The sequence below is a fragment of the Ahaetulla prasina genome, chromosome 1 (genome assembly GCF_028640845.1).
Source record: "Ahaetulla prasina isolate Xishuangbanna chromosome 1, ASM2864084v1, whole genome shotgun sequence".
Taxonomy (NCBI): Eukaryota; Metazoa; Chordata; class Lepidosauria; order Squamata; family Colubridae; genus Ahaetulla; species Ahaetulla prasina.
In genome coordinates, this window is record NC_080539.1 from 143,502,178 (window position 1) to 143,519,979 (window position 17,802).

At 42.2% G+C, this 17,802-nt stretch overlaps 1 pseudogene; it reads right to left on the minus strand.

Moving 5' to 3' along the window:
* Positions 1 to 262: 262 nt before the first annotated feature.
* LOC131195371 (uncharacterized protein K02A2.6-like) overlaps positions 263 to 17,802 on the minus strand; it is a 119,872-nt pseudogene continuing 102,332 nt past the window's right edge.

The following is a 17,802-nucleotide window of genomic DNA, read 5'->3' on the forward strand; positions in this document are numbered from 1 at the left end:
GATGAGCTGCAGAGAGAATGCCTGAGGCAGCAGCAAACATGGGAGGAAGACCAAGCAGAGGAAGTGTCACAGCAGGAGAATATTCTGCATGGGATGTACCACTGACAGAATGCTGAGGTGGCAGACATTGGGAAATCCTATCAGTGGCTGGAAATGGTTGGACTAAAAGATAGCACTGAGGCACTGAACATAGTCCACTTTGGCTCTTATTTTCTACATCCTCTCTAGTTCCTCCTTCAGGCCCTGGTATTTCTCCAGCTTCTCATATTCCTCCTTCCTTCTTCTTATCACTTGGCACCACTGCATTTATCAAGAGCACTGTCTTCTGCTCTTTGTCTACTACCACAGTGTCTGGTTGATTGGCTTGTACTTGCCTGTCCATCTGGATCTGGAAGTCTCATAGAACCTTAGCCCTCTTATTTTCATGACTTTCTGTGGAATCTCTCATTTGGAGTTGGGAGGGTTTAGCCCATGTACTGCGCAGATGTTCCTGTACACAATTCCAGCCACTTGGTTGTGCCACTCAGTGTATGCTGTTCCTGCCTGCATCTTACACCCTGCCATTATGTGTGGGATTGCCTCTAAGGTTTCTCTGCATAGTTTGCATCTCACGTCCCGTGTGTTAGACCCCCTACTTCTATAGATGTGGTGCTTAGTGCCTGTTCTTGTGCTGCTATGATCAGTGACCAAGTGTTGTCTTTTAATCCACCTCTTTCCAGCCATTAGTATAATGTATGTGTGTATGTGTTATGCCTGTGTGTATGTACATTTATACATATATGAATACATACACAGAAAAAAGAGATTTCATTAGTGAGATGGAGGTAGGTGGGAAGATGGCTCTCCAAGCAGAGCAAAATAGGGTTGTTTAGATGACTATTTCCTTTAAGTAAGAAGTTGCATACACACTAATAATTGAATCTTTTGAGTGTCAAGTCCTATAGCAAACCATTTTTGAATCAGGCCTAATGACCTCAGCAGGATTGATGACCTCCGACTAGACTTGCATGGAGTTGCACTGTTAGTAATTTCTCTTCCCATCTACCTCCATCCTGCTGATGAAATCCAACTTTTAAACCATTCTTTAAGTTTTTTGGATAATCTATTCAGTGTTAACATTCAGGTTTTTTATAGCAACATCCATTTTATGGGCTCACTCACTACATCATTCCAAGGAAACAGTAAGAAAACCTGCAGCAAAGATTTCATTTTTGTCACTTTTCAATCCTGAAACTAGCTGTTTGTCTTTTATATATCTATATCTATATTTATTTATTTATTATTTACATTATAAATAGATATAGAATAGAATAGATATAGATATAGATATAGATACATATCTATATCTATCTATCTATCTATCTATCTATCTATCTATCTATCTATCTATCTATCTATCTATCTATCTATCTATATTCTGCTACAACACTTGATATGCTTTTATTAATTCATACAAATAAAGTCCCCCCAAGATGCTGAAAATAATACTGCCTTATAAAGCACAATAATTGTGCTTGGCGACTTGTATTCTGACTTGTATTCTGATTCTTTTTTACTGGTAAGATCAGAACCACATTCAGAGCTGGAAATCTGCCTTCCAATATTACCATAAATTGTGGCAGTTTTGCTGCTGAAAAAAACAAAAAAACAAAAACCACAGCAGTGCTATTGTAAATGCTGTTTGCTTCTTCAGAGGAGGGAAACAGGCCAAAGAAAATAAATAAAAAAACTCCTGAAGAGCTTCTTTTACCCTATGGCATATGCTTTTTTTTAGTCTTAAAGAAGAAATATTGTGATATAGATTAGTTTAGGAACTTGTATAGAGATTAATTCAGATCAGTTAAATGATGCTCATGTCCATCCATCAGCTAAATTGTAATTGCAAGGTCACTTAGTGGGAGAAAAAAATATCTTGATTGTAGGTATCAAAACAGGAAGATCCCACAGTTGCTCCTGGTGAGGCTCTCAATGCTCCTATGATGCCAGCTGCAAATCAAAGGCAACTAGGAGTAAAAGCCCACAACTACAACTATCTGGCTGCCAGTCACCTCTAGAGGTGGCTAGATTTTATTCCCTTCCGATGATTAAGAATGAGTGGTGTTTTTTTGTATGGAGAGGGTTGATAACAGAACAGCTGCAAGCCAGCAGCCTGGCAGAAATGCAAAAAGTTTCCAGAGAACAGTAGGGAAAAAGCAGAATGTTTTTCAAGGCTCAGATGCCCCAATCCAAACAGGGAGAGGAGACTGGAAAGTTAGAGTTACTCAATTGTCCAGGAAGTGAGATTTCAGAGTAAATTTGAAGGTAGAATCAGATAGGGCTTTTGAAGCAGTAAAGAACCTGCTCTCAAGTGATAGCCTGCTCATCCAATATCACGACTCATTACCCCTAGTGCTGGTTTGCGATGCGCCCCTTTATGGGGTGGGGGCTGTACCCAGCCATAGACTTCCAAACGGCACAGAAGCCCCTATAGCGTTCTACTCTAGAACGATGTCCTCCCCAGAGAGGAATTACAGCCAATTAGACAAAGAAGCATTAGCCATTGTGTCAGGGGTCAAAAAATTCCATGAGTATGTCTTTGGGCGGAATTTTGAAATCGTGACTGACCACAGACCGCTACTAGGAATACTGGCTGGCGATCGCCAACGCCTGTGGCACTTTCGCCACGCTTGACCCGATGGACTATATTTTTAGCCGCTTATTCATACAAGCTGCAGCATCGACCAGGAAAGAAGTGGGGCATGCAGACGCTTGAGCCGATGCCCACTACCAGGGGCGATCAAGACCCCACTCCGGGACACCCATCCTACTTATTGACTCTTGACTCTGGCCCAGTCACATCTAAGGAAGTGGCTCGGCATCATACCGACATTGTGTTAAGGACTGTACCGGTTGGGTACAGAGAGGGTGGCTGCGCCGGCTTAACGGTTCAAAGAATTTGTTAAAAACGAGATGAGCTCTCGGCTCAAGGGGTGCCTGTTATGGGGTGATCGTGTAATAATTCCTGAAGTTAAGGGAAAGGTATTGGACCTCCTCCACGAGGGTCACCCAGGCATCGTAAGGATGAAGGGTTAGCTAGAAGCTATGTATGGTGGCCACTCATGGACGAGAGATTGCTGAGAGGGTAGGGAAATGCCAAGCTTGCCAAGAGTCCAGACCTCTACCCCAACGGCCCCAGTCAGAGAATGGGAAAAGCCCCAAGGGCCCTGGTCAAGAATCCACATTGATTTTGCTGGCCCTTTCACGGCCAAACATTCCTAGTGGTGGTGGATGCATTTTCCAAATGGTTGGAGATCATACTCATGAAATCCACCACGGCCAAGCAGTAATCGCAACCCTGCGCCACCTATTCGCAACTCACGGGTTGCCGGACACCTGGTGTCCGACAATGGGCCCCACCACGGCAGCCCAGTTTGAAGAATACCTGGCAGAGGAAGGCATCCGACATGCCCTCTCTGCGCCTTTCCACCCTGCGCCGAATGGCCTTGCAGAGCGCTCCGTCCGAGCGCTAAGGAGGCATTGTCCAGGCTCAAGCCAGGTGACTGGCAAACAAAATAGACTTTTTCCTAGCCATCCAGCACAGAACCCCAAGCACAGCCACCGGAAAAGCCCAGCCGAATTGCTAATGGGACGGAAACTCCGTGCCCACTTGACTGCTTGAACCCCATTACACACCAGAGGGTTACAAGGGGAACTAGAAAAGACAAGGGAAATGAGCATAGGCGACCGGGTGTGGGCCCGAAACTATGGGGACGGCCCTAGTTGGTCGCAGGACAAATAATAAAGTAACAGGGCCAAAATCATACGTGGTAGAGCTACCAGACAACCGAGTGTGGAGGCGCCACATAGATCAGTTAAGGAAACGAATAACTGACCAAACCGAACCAAATGAAACATATCATGACCAATACCAATTTGAATCCACAGCTGACAATGACCCGGGAGGCGCAAGACTTAGCTGAGGTCCCAGAGTTCCAGCGACGCCATCAGGTCCCGAGGAAACAGCAGGAAAAAAAAAATTAATCCAAGGCCGGATGGCCAAGAAAAGAGTCGGCCAATAATCCAGAGCCCGATGGCCCAGAGAAAGAGCTGGGAGGAGAAAACAGCCCCTCCGACCAGCTCAAAACACCACCCAGAACTGAACCGCGCAGGTCAGAAAGGACTAGGAGACGCCCAGGTTATTTGCGTGACTACGTCGAAAAATAACATGTAAATATTTATGCAAATAGAGGCAAAGTGTTTTCTGGGAGGGGAGGAGTGTTATGTATTATGGTTGTACCTTTAAATATTTGAGCGGGAAATCAGCACGTTGCTGATTGGTCAAAACCTCCAACAGAACTGTATAAAAGGAGAGGGTTTTCGCCCAGCCTGTTGCTGGGTTCACCCTATATTAAAGAGCTGTTGTCACTACCCTGGTCTCCAGCCTCGTTACTTCCCGAACTTAACAACTGTCTTCTGCTCTTTGTCTACTACCACAGTGTCTGGTTGATTGGCTTGTACTTGCCTGTCCATCTGGATCTGGAAGTCTCATAGAACCTTAGCCCTCTTATTTTCATGACTTTCTGTGGAATCTCTCATTTGGAGTTGGGAGGGTTTAGCCCATATACTGCGCAGATGTTCCTGTACACAATTCCAGCCACTTGGTTGTGCCACTCAGTGTATGCTGTTCCTGCCTGCATCTTACACCCTGCTATTATGTGTGGGATTGCCTATAAGGTTTCTCTGCATAGTTTGCATCTCACATCCCGTGTGTTAGACCCCCTACTTCTATAGATGTGGTGCTTAGTGCCTGTTCTTGTGCTGCTATGATCAGTGACCAAGTGTTGTCTTTTAATCCACCTCTTTCCAGCCATTAGTATAATGTATGTGTGTATGTGTTATGCCTGTGTGTATGTACATTTATACATATATGAATACATACACAGAAAAAAGAGATTTCATTAGTGAGATGGAGGTAGGTGGGAAGATGGCTCTCCAAGCAGAGCAAAATAGGGTTGTTTAGATGACTATTTCCTTTAAGTAAGAAGTTGCATACACACTAATAATTGAATCTTTTGAGTGTCAAGTCCTATAGCAAACCATTTTTGAATCAGGCCTAATGACCTCAGCAGGATTGATGACCTCCGACTAGACTTGCATGGAGTTGCACTGTTAGTAATTTCTCTTCCCATCTACCTCCATCCTGCTGATGAAATCCAACTTTTAAACCATTCTTTAAGTTTTTTGGATAATCTATTCAGTGTTAACATTCAGGTTTTTTATAGCAACATCCATTTTATGGGCTCACTCACTACATCATTCCAAGGAAACAGTAAGAAAACCTGCAGCAAAGATTTCATTTTTGTCACTTTTCAATCCTGAAACTAGCTGTTTGTCTTTTATATATCTATATCTATATTTATTTATTTATTATTTACATTATAAATAGATATAGATACAGAATAGATAAAGAAATAGATAAATATAGATACATATCTATCTATCTATCTATCTATCTATCTATCTATCTATCTATCTATCTATCTATCTATCTATCTATCTATCTATCTATCTATCTATCTATATTCTGCTACAACACTTGATATGCTTTTATTAATTCATACAAATAAAGTCCCCCCAAGATGCTGAAAATAATACTGCCTTATAAAGCACAATAATTGTGCTTGGCGACTTGTATTCTGACTTGTATTCTGATTCTTTTTTACCGGTAAGATCAGAACCACATTCAGAGCTGGAAATCTGCCTTCCAATATTACCATAAATTGTGGCAGTTTTGCTGCTGAAAAAAACAAAAAACCAAAAACCACAGCAGTGCTATTGTAAATGCTGTTTGCTTCTTCAGAGGAGGGAAACAGGCCAAAGAAAAATAAAATAAAAAAACTCCTGAAGAGCTTCTTTTACCCTATGGCATATGCTTTTTTTTAGTCTTAAAGAAGAAATATTGTGATATAGATTAGTTTAGGAACTTGTATAGAGATTAATTCAGATCAGTTAAATGATGCTCATGTCCATCCATCAGCTAAATTGTAATTGCAAGGTCACTTAGTGGGAGAAAAAAATATCTTGATTGTAGGTATCAAAACAGGAAGATCCCACAGTTGCTCCTGGTGAGGCTCTCAATGCTCCTATGATGCCAGCTGCAAATCAAAGGCAACTAGGAGTAAAAGCCCACAACTACAACTATCTGGCTGCCAGTCACCTCTAGAGGTGGCTAGATTTTATTCCCTTCCGATGATTAAGAATGAGTGGTGTTTTTTTGTATGGAGAGGGTTGATAACAGAACAGCTGCAAGCCAGCAGCCTGGCAGAAATGCAAAAAGTTTCCAGAGAACAGTAGGGAAAAAGCAGAATGTTTTTCAAGGCTCAGATGCCCCAATCCAAACAGGGAGAGGAGACTGGAAAGTTAGAGTTACTCAATTGTCCAGGAAGTGAGATTTCAGAGTAAATTTGAAGGTAGAAGGCTCCAGATAGTCCTTGATTACACCTGAAGCTGTACTTGCATTAAAGCCAACATAAATACATCTCCTTTTCATATCAGCTCCTTGAACCCATCTGAGCATTCCCATTCTCTCTCCATTTGCATTTAGGTAACTCCCTCAGTTAATAATATTTTTCCCCAACTTCACCTAACTGGCATATTTTGAGGATGGAAGATAGAAACAATGAAATGCAGGAAATTTGGCCAGAGTTCTTTAAAAATAAACTGGAATTGATTTATGTGTGTGTATATAATGCTCTCCCCCACAACTCAATATTGATAAATTTTCCCTATGGAATTTTTGCTTCACTATTAGAGTACTTAGGAATCTAAGCACATTCACATACACAGCACAGATTTGACGGTTAATAGTAATCTCCTTTAATGAAAGAGATGATTTAGAGGGTGGAAAAATGAATATTAGAAACAGTGTGCATTTAGAGAATGCTCTTTCTTGTAAATTGAGCAAGATCGTATTAGTATGCGAGTTAGATCCGTTCTATTTCACACTTGGAAAGAAATGAGATATTGCAGGCTCACACTTTCTCTAATAGAATCCTTGTAGTAGGTTTCATGTATGTGCTTTGCAGGTGGAAGATAGAGCTTTGCTTTAGGAATTAGAGGGCATTAACAATATGTAAAATTCACAGTTAAAGATTTCTAAGAAGAAAGCATTTTTCTGCCTCACCGAAAGTCACAAAAGGTCTTTGAAAGAGCGATGCATCTGATGACCTGATTAAATGTACTCTATTTTTAAATGAGCAGTAGCCTTTTCACCAAGATTACAGGACCACTCTTCTGGAAAAAAGAAGAAGAAAAGAAAGCAAGGATTTGGATTCTGATAGAGTCTCACAGTCAGAAGCTTACCCATCTATGAATTTTGTAGGCTGCTCATAAACTGCTTCAAGCAGCACCATGTCAATGGCTGCCTTAGAATTCTTCTTGAGTTTGCACATTTCTTTCTAAGGGCAAAGACAGGCAGAATAGATGTGGACAAATGACAGAGCCAAAAGACTCCCCAAACAGCTGGAGGTATGTTAATCAAGATTAGAGTTTTAATGTCTATACTTTCAATGTACACGCTATTAGCCTGCATCCAGTATTAGTATAAACTGGGCCACATCACCAGTTTTTCCTCCGGTAAGAAAAAGTGCATTACAAGAGACTAAAGGGGAAAGAAATAATAAAGATGCTAATTTTTCAACTAGCCTGTTCAATGGAGGGTTTTCTCTAATTAATTATTTATTTCATGAAGGCTCCGTTGTTCTATCTTCACTGCAATTCTCAAGTCACTGGGGAGAACAAAAGAAAATACGAGTACCTTATATTTTGCTTGTGTGCTTTGTTAAATGTTCCTGTCACAATTTAATGTACATTTACTTTTTAGAAAAAAAATCTATTAGATTAAATTAGAAAAATGCTTTGGATTCCTTTAGATTAACTTCTGTCACTTCTGACTAATTCGTGAAAGGTGATTTATAATAATCAGTTAATTCCTTTTCTTCAGTTAAATGTTGGGCTTAATTCGTTCTTGAATTCTGAGTTTTGTAACTGGAGACACAATTAAATTAACAAATAAACCTGTAAAATGATACTAAAGTACCTTATGAACTAAGGGCCGTTACTTCCAATGCTTAAAGATTAAGCCTCAATCAAGAGACAGGCGAAGGAATGTGGCAATGCAAAATGCTAGGAGAAATGACTAATAGCTATAAAAGATGAACAAGAAATATAAATGGTGGGATTTAGTCTGGGATTATTTCTAAATCCAGCTTGGAAGGTTGAGAAGCTAGAACAAAGTAAGCACTTTTAATAAGCTAAACAGTGTATCTGCCTCAAGTCTTTCATGCAGCTTAGAAACTATATTTAGATTTGCTGCTTAGAACACATCTGGCTTTATCACCAAAATCTCAAAGCAGCTAACTGCAATAAGGAGGAAACAAAACAAAACAAAAAAAACCCAAAACTGCAGAAGTTACTAAGCGCAGTAGGGAAAAGAAGAATACAAGCAGCAAGACAACTCCATGGGAACATAGTTACTTACTTGATATCAAATCAGATCACTTGCTAAATTATCTGGGTCAGTATTGCCCTTGCTGTCTTTCACTAGTTCCCCAAGGTTTCAGGCAAAGATCTTTTTTTTTTCCCCAGAGTGAGTCTGGGAAGTGATACAGAGACATTTTTTAAATACTGTCCCAGAATGTGTCTTCCGGTTTCCCAAAGTTTCCTCCCTTGTTCTCAAGACAGTTTCCTTCCCCCCACTTTCGTCTGTTATACATTTCTCCAGCTAACTGCATATCCCTTAATTTTCTTAGTTTTCTAATTTTTAAAAAGTTTTTTCCCCAAGTGTCTATTGATTCGTCTGGTGAAAATCATGGGCCAAGGTGCTTCGCTCACATGGAAGCCGACATGAATGTTCAGAAGACCTTGGAGGTGACTCTCAGCAACTATCCTGAACCTTTAACCAACTGCTTCAAGGTCTCAAAGAATGGATCTACAGGGACACTCTGCTTGCATTGAATGATTTTTAAAGGATTAAAACACTTGGAAATCTCTCACCTGGGAGGTTTAATCATCTGGTCAAACTGAAGATCTTTTGTAGGCGTTTAAGGACATCTGGCTGTGAAAGGGCAAATTCCATGCTAGGGGCAATTAGGGAAGGAATTGAAAGTTAAACTGCCAATATTAATTTTCTTAAACAAATCTATGCAACATCCACATATGTTATTTGAAAAAAAAAGGCTATAATCATTTTGGAGAAAGGGCAGGAAAGAGCAACCAAAATATTCAAGACTAGAGTTTCTACTGAATTAATTTCTTAATAAAAATATTATTTTTAACAGCTTGCTAAGGTGATTTTAAATAGGACTATTTCTTCTTTTATCAAAATGTGAGGAGGTACATGTCAAGGATGTCATTTATCTCTTCTTATTTGGTTTTGATACCTCTGGAATGCTTAATAAGATAATGATATAATATTCAGGACTTCATGAAGCAATGTAACCCTATGTTTTTATTATATGCAGATAATATTTTGGATCTTTTCAATAGAGAAGAGAAGAGAAGAGAAGAGAAAAGAAGAGAAGAGAAGAGAAGAGAAGAGAAGAGAAGAGAAGAGAAGAGAAGAGAAGAGAAGAGAAGAGAAGAGAAGAGAAGAGAAGAGAAGAGAAGAGAAGAGAAGAGAAGAGAAGAGAAGAGAAGAGACCTCAGGGGTTTTCTAGTCTAGCCCCCTGCTCAAGCAGGAAATCCTATACCATTTCAGAGAAGTGACTGTCTAGACTCTTCTTAAAAACCTCCAGTGATGAAGCAATCACAATTTCTGAGGGCAAGCTGTTCTACTGGTTAATTGTCCTCACTGTTAGGAAGTTTCTCCTTAATTCCAGGTTGCATCTCTCTTTGATTATTTATTTATTTATTTATTTATTTATTTATTCAAATTTGTATACCGCCCTATCTCCCGAAGGACTCAGGGCGGTTCACAGGCACATAAAACATTTATATACAATTAAAATAACTATTAAAAAAACTTATTCTAATGCCAAATATTAAAAAATAGAAATATAAATCTTAAAACCAAATTTAAAATCTATAAATTTAAAATCTATAAATTTAAAATCTAAATTTAAAATCTAAAATCTAAGCCAGTCCTGCACAGATGAATAAATGCCTTAAGCTCATGACGGAAGGTTCGGAGGTCCGGAAGTTGACGGAGTCCTGGGGAGTTCTGCTCCAGAGGGTGGGAGCCCCACAGAGAAGGCCCTTCCCTGCCGCCAGACGACACTGTCTAGCTGACGGCACCCTGAGGAGTCCCTCTGTGAGAGCGTACAGCTGGGTGTCATCAGCGACAGCTGGTACCTCACACCAAGCCACTGATGATCTCACCCAGCGGTTTCATATAGATGTTGAACAAAGGGGCGAGAGGATCGACCCCGCGGCACCCCACAAGTGAGGCGCCGCGAGCCGACCTCTGCCCCCTGTCAACACCGCTGCGCATCGATCGGAGAGATAGGAGGAGAACCACCGATAAACGGTGCCTCCCACTCCCAATCCCCAATCGGCGCAGCAGGATACCATGGTCGATGGTATCAAAAGCCGCTGAGAGGTCTAACAGGACCAGGGCAGAGGAACATCCTCATCCCTGGCCCTCCAGAGATCATCCACCAACGCGACCAAAGCCGCCTCAGTGCTGTAACCGGGCCGGAAGCCGGACTGGAACGGGTCTAGATAGACAGTTTCATCCAGGTTGCATCTCTCTTTGATTAGTTTCTAACCATTATTTCTTGTCCTGCCCTCTGGTGCTTTGGAGAATAATTTGACCCACTCTTCTTTGTGCCATCCCGCAAAACTGGAATATTGATATCATGTCACCCTAATTCTTCTTTTCTTTAGACTAGCCAGACCTAAAACCTGCAGCTATTCTTCATATGGTTTAGTCTCTAGGCCTTTGATCAACTTAGTTGCTCTTCTCTGAACTTTTTCCAAAGTGTCAGCATCTTTTTTGTAGTATGGTGATCAAAATTGGTTGCAGCATTCCAGGTGGGGTCTTACTAAGGTTTTGTAAAGCGTCACTAATACTTAACGTGAAATGCTTCTGTTTATACAATCCAGAATTATATTAGCTTTTTTGGTGGTGGCTGCACACTGCTGGCTCATATCCAAGTGATTGTCCACTCCAAAGTCCCTCTCACAGTTACTGTATTTGAGCCAGATCTCGCCTAATCTGTATTTATACCTTTGATTGTTCCTGCCTAAATGTAAAGCTTTGCTTTTCTCATATCCTTATTTACATTTTTTAGAACATGAACTAAAATTCTATTAGAATAGACAATAAAAGTCTAATATCATACCAACTGCATTCTTACCACTATATATACCACTTACCACTTACCACTAAGAACTGCATCCTTACCACTAGCATCCTTACCACTATCAGTAGAGTTTAGGATTTGAATTCCATATCCATTAAACACTTAGGGATAATTATTCCCCCCAAAATATCTCACCTGAAATAAATATTTGAAATGTATCAGTCTAATGAAAGTTGATAGCAAGATAGATAAATTGCCTTTGACTTTGTAGGGACAATCTCTAGTTACCATATCAAGTTACTTTGAGAGAATACAAGAAAATATTTTGAATCAATAGCTAGAATGGGATATTTTAGCTGATCCCTCAGTTCTTCATCTGACAGATACAATTTTCAAGCTGGGGAGTCAGATTGGAAGAGATGAGTCCAAGGGACTGCTCTTTAAGGAAATTAAATTATTATCCTGATAAAATTGCAGAGTGTTACAATAAAAGCTGCATGGAACAAAGCACCAACCTGAGCAAGAAAAATGATGTTGACTTACAACCTAATTCCCACTTACTAAATGCTTGGATAAACGTTTGAATGAAGATCAGATCCACTCCCTAACATACTTTAGTTTATTTATTTCTCCTACGCAACTGGACATATTTTCCATATTGGTATTATGCAATTACATAGTAGTAATTTCTGCCAACATCATACATATTTCTTCTTGACTTTTATGCACATGTTTCCATTTTGTTAGAACCTAAAATATAGAATAATGTTGTTGGAAGGATCTTGAGGTCCTCTAATCCTTCTTCTCCAGAAACACTATGCTACTTACCAGAGCATATAAAACATTTATATACAATTAAAATAACTATTAAAAACTTATTCTAATGCCAAATATTAAAAATATAAATATAAATCTTAAAACCAAATTTAAACCCTGTAAATTTAAAATCTATAAATTTAAAATCTAAATTTAAAATCTAAAATCTAAGCCAGTCCTGCACAGATGAATAAATGCCTTAAGCTCATGACGGAAGGTTCGGAGGTCCGGAAGTTGACGGAGTCCTGGGGAGTTCTGCTCCAGAGGGTGGGAGCCCCACAGAGAAGGCCCTTCCCTGCCGCCAGACGACACTGTCTAGCTGACGGCACCCTGAGGAGTCCCTCTGTGAGAGCGTACAGCTGGGTGTCATCAGCGACAGCTGGTACCTCACACAAGCCACTGATGATCTCACCCAGCGGTTTCATAGATGTTGAACAAAGGGGCGAGAGGATCGACCCCGCGGCACCCCACAAGTGAGGCGCCGCGAGCCGACCTCTGCCCCCTGTCAACACCGCTGCGCATCGATCGGAGAGATAGGAGGAGAACCACCGATAAACGGTGCCTCCCACTCCCAATCCCCAATCGGCGCAGCAGGATACCATGGTCGATGGTATCAAAAGCCGCTGAGAGGTCTAACAGGACCAGGGCAGAGGAACATCCCTCATCCCTGGCCCTCCAGAGATCATCCACCAACGCGACCAAAGCCGCCTCAGTGTGTAACCGGCCGGAAGCCGGACTGGAACGGGTCTAGATAGACAGTTTCATCCAGGTGTAGGGGAAACTGATATGCCACCATATTTCTACAACCTTCGCTGCGAAGGTTGGAGACCGGACGATAATTACCTAAAACAGCCGGGTCCAGGGAAGGCTTGAGGAGGGGTCTCACCACCGCCTCTTTCAAGGCGGCCGGAAGACTCTCCACCAAAGAAGCACTTGTAATTGCCTGAGCCAGCCTCGTGTCACCTCCTGAGTGGCCAGCACCAACCAGGAGGGGCACGGGTCCAGTAAACACGTGGTGGCATTCAACCTACCCAACAACCTGTCCATGTCCTCGGAGCCACAGGGTCAAACTCATCCCATAAATGTCACCAAGACCGCCTCAGCCGCCTCACCCGCCACTGCAATTCTGGTCCAGACCATCCCGGTTGAACGATTTTATCGATAGATAATTAAACTCCTCAGCACGCCCCTGCAACGGGTCATCCCGCCCCTGATGTAAAAGGGAGCGAGTCACCAAACAGGGCGGCTGGGCGGTTATCTGCCGATGCAATGAGGGAGGAGGCGAGCTACGCCGCTTCCTCAATGCCACTAGGTAAGTCCTAGTATAGGACTTCACTAGTGTCCGATCAGCCTCGAACGGCTAGACCTCCAGGAACTCTAGGCGCCTTCTCTGGCGCTATCCTCGCAGCTCCTCGGAGAACCAAGGAGCCGGTTGGGACCCGCGCCGGGTCAGAGGTCGAAAGGCACGACTCGGTCTAAGGCCCGCCGCCTGTTCCCAGGCCGCAACAAGTTCCTCAGCCGAGCCGTGAGCCAGACCTCAGGAATGGCCCAAGCTCCGTCCGAACCCTCCGGTCCATCAGGCGCCTGGGACGGAACCAACGATCGTCTGGCCTCCCGCGGTGGGAGTAGCGGTCAGAAAGTCCAGGCGAAGAAGAGAGTGATCTGACCATGACAAAGGTTCAATGACTATTTCCTTCAAGTCCAGATCTCTCAACCACTGACCAGAGACAAAAATCAAGTCCAGAGTGCCACCCCCAATGTGAGTAGGGCCATCAACTACTTGGGTCAGGTCCAAGGTCATGGAAGATGAACTCGAGCTGCTGTCGATGACAAGCCGGAAGATGGCAAGTTAAAGTCCCCCATGACTAAAAGTCTGGGGGTCTCAACTGCCACCCCGGCCAGCACCTCCAGGAGCTCGGGCAGGGCGACTGTCACGTAGCAAGGAGCCAGGTACGCGATTAGTTTCTAACCATTATTTCTTGTCCTGCCCTCTGGTGCTTTGGAGAATAATTTGACCCACTCTTCTTTGTGCCATCCCGCAAAACTGGAATATTGATATCATGTCACCCTAATTCTTCTTTTCTTTAGACTAGCCAGACCTAAAACCTGCAGCTATTCTTCATATGGTTTAGTCTCTAGGCCTTTGATCAACTTAGTTGCTCTTCTCTGAACTTTTTCCAAAGTGTCAGCATCTTTTTTGTAGTATGGTGATCAAAATTGGTTGCAGCATTCCAGGTGGGGTCTTACTAAGGTTTTGTAAAGCGTCACTAATACTTAACGTGAAATGCTTCTGTTTATACAATCCAGAATTATATTAGCTTTTTTGGTGGTGGCTGCACACTGCTGGCTCATATCCAAGTGATTGTCCACTCCAAAGTCCCTCTCACAGTTACTGTATTTGAGCCAGATCTCGCCTAATCTGTATTTATACCTTTGATTGTTCCTGCCTAAATGTAAAGCTTTGCTTTTCTCATATCCTTATTTACATTTTTTAGAACATGAACTAAAATTCTATTAGAATAGACAATAAAAGTCTAATATCATACCAACTGCATTCTTACCACTATATATACCACTTACCACTTACCACTAAGAACTGCATTCTTACCACTAGCATCCTTACCACTATCAGTAGAGTTTAGGATTTGAATTCCATATCCATTAAACACTTAGGGATAGTTATTCCCCCCAAAATATCTCACCTGAAATAAATATTTGAAATGTATCAGTCTAATGAAAGTTGATAGCAAGATAGATAAATTGCCTTTGACTTTGTAGGGACAATCTCTAGTTACCATATCAAGTTACTTTGAGAGAATACAAGAAAATATTTTGAATCAATAGCTAGAATGGGATATTTTAGCTGATCCCTCAGTTCTTCATCTGACAGATACAATTTTCAAGCGGGGAAGTCAGATTGGAAGAGATGAGTCCAAGGGACTGCTCTTTAAGGAAATTAAATTATTATCCTGATAAAATTGCAGAGTGTTACAATAAAAGCTGCATGGAACAAAGCACCAATCTGAGCAAGAAAAATGATGTTGACTTACAACCTAATTCCCACTTACTAAATGCTTGGATAAACGTTTGAATGAAGATCAGATCCACTCCCTAACATACTTTAGTTTATTTATTTCTCCTACGCAACTGGACATATTTTCCATATTGGTATTATGCAATTACATAGTAGTAATTTCTGCCAACATCATACATATTTCTTCTTGACTTTTATGCACATGTTTCCATTTTGTTAGAACCTAAAATATAGAATAATGTTGTTGGAAGGGATCTTGGAGGTCCTCTAATCCTTCTTCTCCAGAAACACTATGCTACTTACCAGAGCATATAAAACATTTGCTAGACCAATTCTTGAATACAGCTCGCCTGTCTGGAACCCATACCGCATTTCAGACATCAAAACAATTGAACGTGTCCAGAAATATTTTACAAGAAGAGTTCTCCACTCCTCTGAATACAACAAAATACCTTATGCCACCAGACTTGAAATCCTGGGTTTAGAAAACTTAGAACTCCGCCGCCTTCGACAGGACCTGTGTTTAACTCATAGAATCATCTATTGCAATGTCCTTCCTGTTGAAGACTACTTCAGCTTCAATCACAACAATACAAGAGCAAACAATAGATTTAAACTTAATGTTAACCGCTTCAATCTTGATTGCAGAAAATATGACTTCTGTAACAGAGTTGTTAATGCTTGGAACACACTACCTGACTCTGTGGTCTCTTCTCAAAATCCCCAAAGCTTTAACCAAAAACTGTCTACTATTGACCTCACCCCATTCCTAAGAGGTCCATAAGGGGCGTGCATAAGAGCACAAACGTGCCTACCGTTCCTGTCCTATTGTTTTCTTTCATTATATCCAATCAATATAGTTATTACATACTTATGCTTATATATATATGCTTATATATTATATAGTTACTTTCATGCTTATGCTTATATATACTGTTGTGACCAAATAAATGAATAAAAATAAAATAAAATAAACAATCCAATTCCCTGACTATGACAGTCTCTTCTTGAAAACCTCCACTGATGGAGCAACCACAACTTCTGGAGGTAAGCCATTCCACATTAATAGTTCGCATTGTCAGGAAATTTCTCCTTAATTCTAGGCTGGATCTCTCTTTAATGATGTTCCACCCATTTCTTTGTGTCCTGGCCTAAACTGCTTTGGAGAATAGATTGAGCTCCTCTTCTCTGTGACAACCCCTCTAATATTTGTCTAGTTTAATGAAAAGAAGGACTAGGGGAGACATGATAGCAGTGCTCAGGGATTGCCACAAAGAAGAGGGAATCAAGCTATTCTTCAAAGCACCTGAAGGCAAGACAAGAAGCAATGGAGGGAAACTAATCAAGGAGAGAAGAAATCTAGAACAAAGATGTAATTTTCTTACAGAATAATTAATCAGTGGAACAACTTGCCTCCAGAAGTTGTGAATGCTCCAACACTGAAAGTTTTTAAGAAGGATTGGACTATTATTTTTCTGAAATGGTATACAGTTTCCTGCCTGAGCAGGGGTTTGGACTAGAAGACCTCCAAGGTCCCTTTCAACTCTGTCATTCTATTCTATTCTATTCTATTCTATTCTATTCTATTCTATTCTATTCTATTCTATTCTATTCTATTCTATTCTATTCTATTCTATTCTATTCACCACAATCATGTCTCCCACAACCCTTCTCTTTGCTAGACTTGACATACCTAGTTACCTCAAGGGCTCATCCTATGGTTTAGCCATCTTTGTTGTTATTTTCTGCACATTTTCTAGGGGTTCAACATCTGTTTTGTATTGTGATGACCAGAAGGCCCATTTTCACTCTCCCAGGCTCCAGAGCCTTTTAGGAGCCTGGGAGGGCAAAACAGCCTTCACCCTCCGGAGGCACTCTGGAGGCCAGAAACGGTCCATTTGCTGACTTCCAGTGGGACCTAGAAAGCCTCTGGAGCCTGAGGAGGCGAAAACAGGCCTCCCCACCCAGAGGTCCTCCGGAGGCACTCTGGAGGCCAGAAACGGTCCATTTGCTGACTTCCAGTGGGACCTAGAAAGCCTCTGGAGCCTGAGGAGGCGAAAACAGGCCTCCCCACCCAGAGGTCCTCCGGAGGCACTCTGGAGGCCAGAAACGGTCCATTTGCTGACTTCCAGTGGGACCTAGAAAGCCTCTGGAGCCTGAGGAGGCGAAAACAGGCCTCCCCACCCAGAGGTCCTCCGGAGGCACTCTGGAGGCCAGAAACGGTCCATTTGCTGACTTCCAGTGGGACCTAGAAAGCCTCTGGAGCCTGAGGAGGCGAAAACAGGCCTCCCCACCCAGAGGTCCTCCGGAGGCACTCTGGAGGCCAGAAATGAGTGAGACCAGAAGGCCCATTTTTCGCACTCCCCAGTCTCCAGAGGCTTTCTTGGAGCCTGGGGAGGGCGAAAACGGCCTCCGCCCCCCAGAGGTCCTCCAGAGGCCAGAAATGAGTGAGACCAGAAGGCCCATTTTTCACTCTCCCCAGGCTCCAGAGCCTTTTTAGGAGCCTGGGGAGGGCAAAAACAGCCTTCACCCCCTCCGGAGGCACTCTGGAGGCCAGAAATGAGTGAGACCAGAAGGCCCATTTTTCACTCTCCCCAGGCTCCAGAGCCTTTTTAGGAGCCTGGGGAGGGCAAAAACAGCCTTCACCCTCCGGAGGCACTCTGGAGGCCA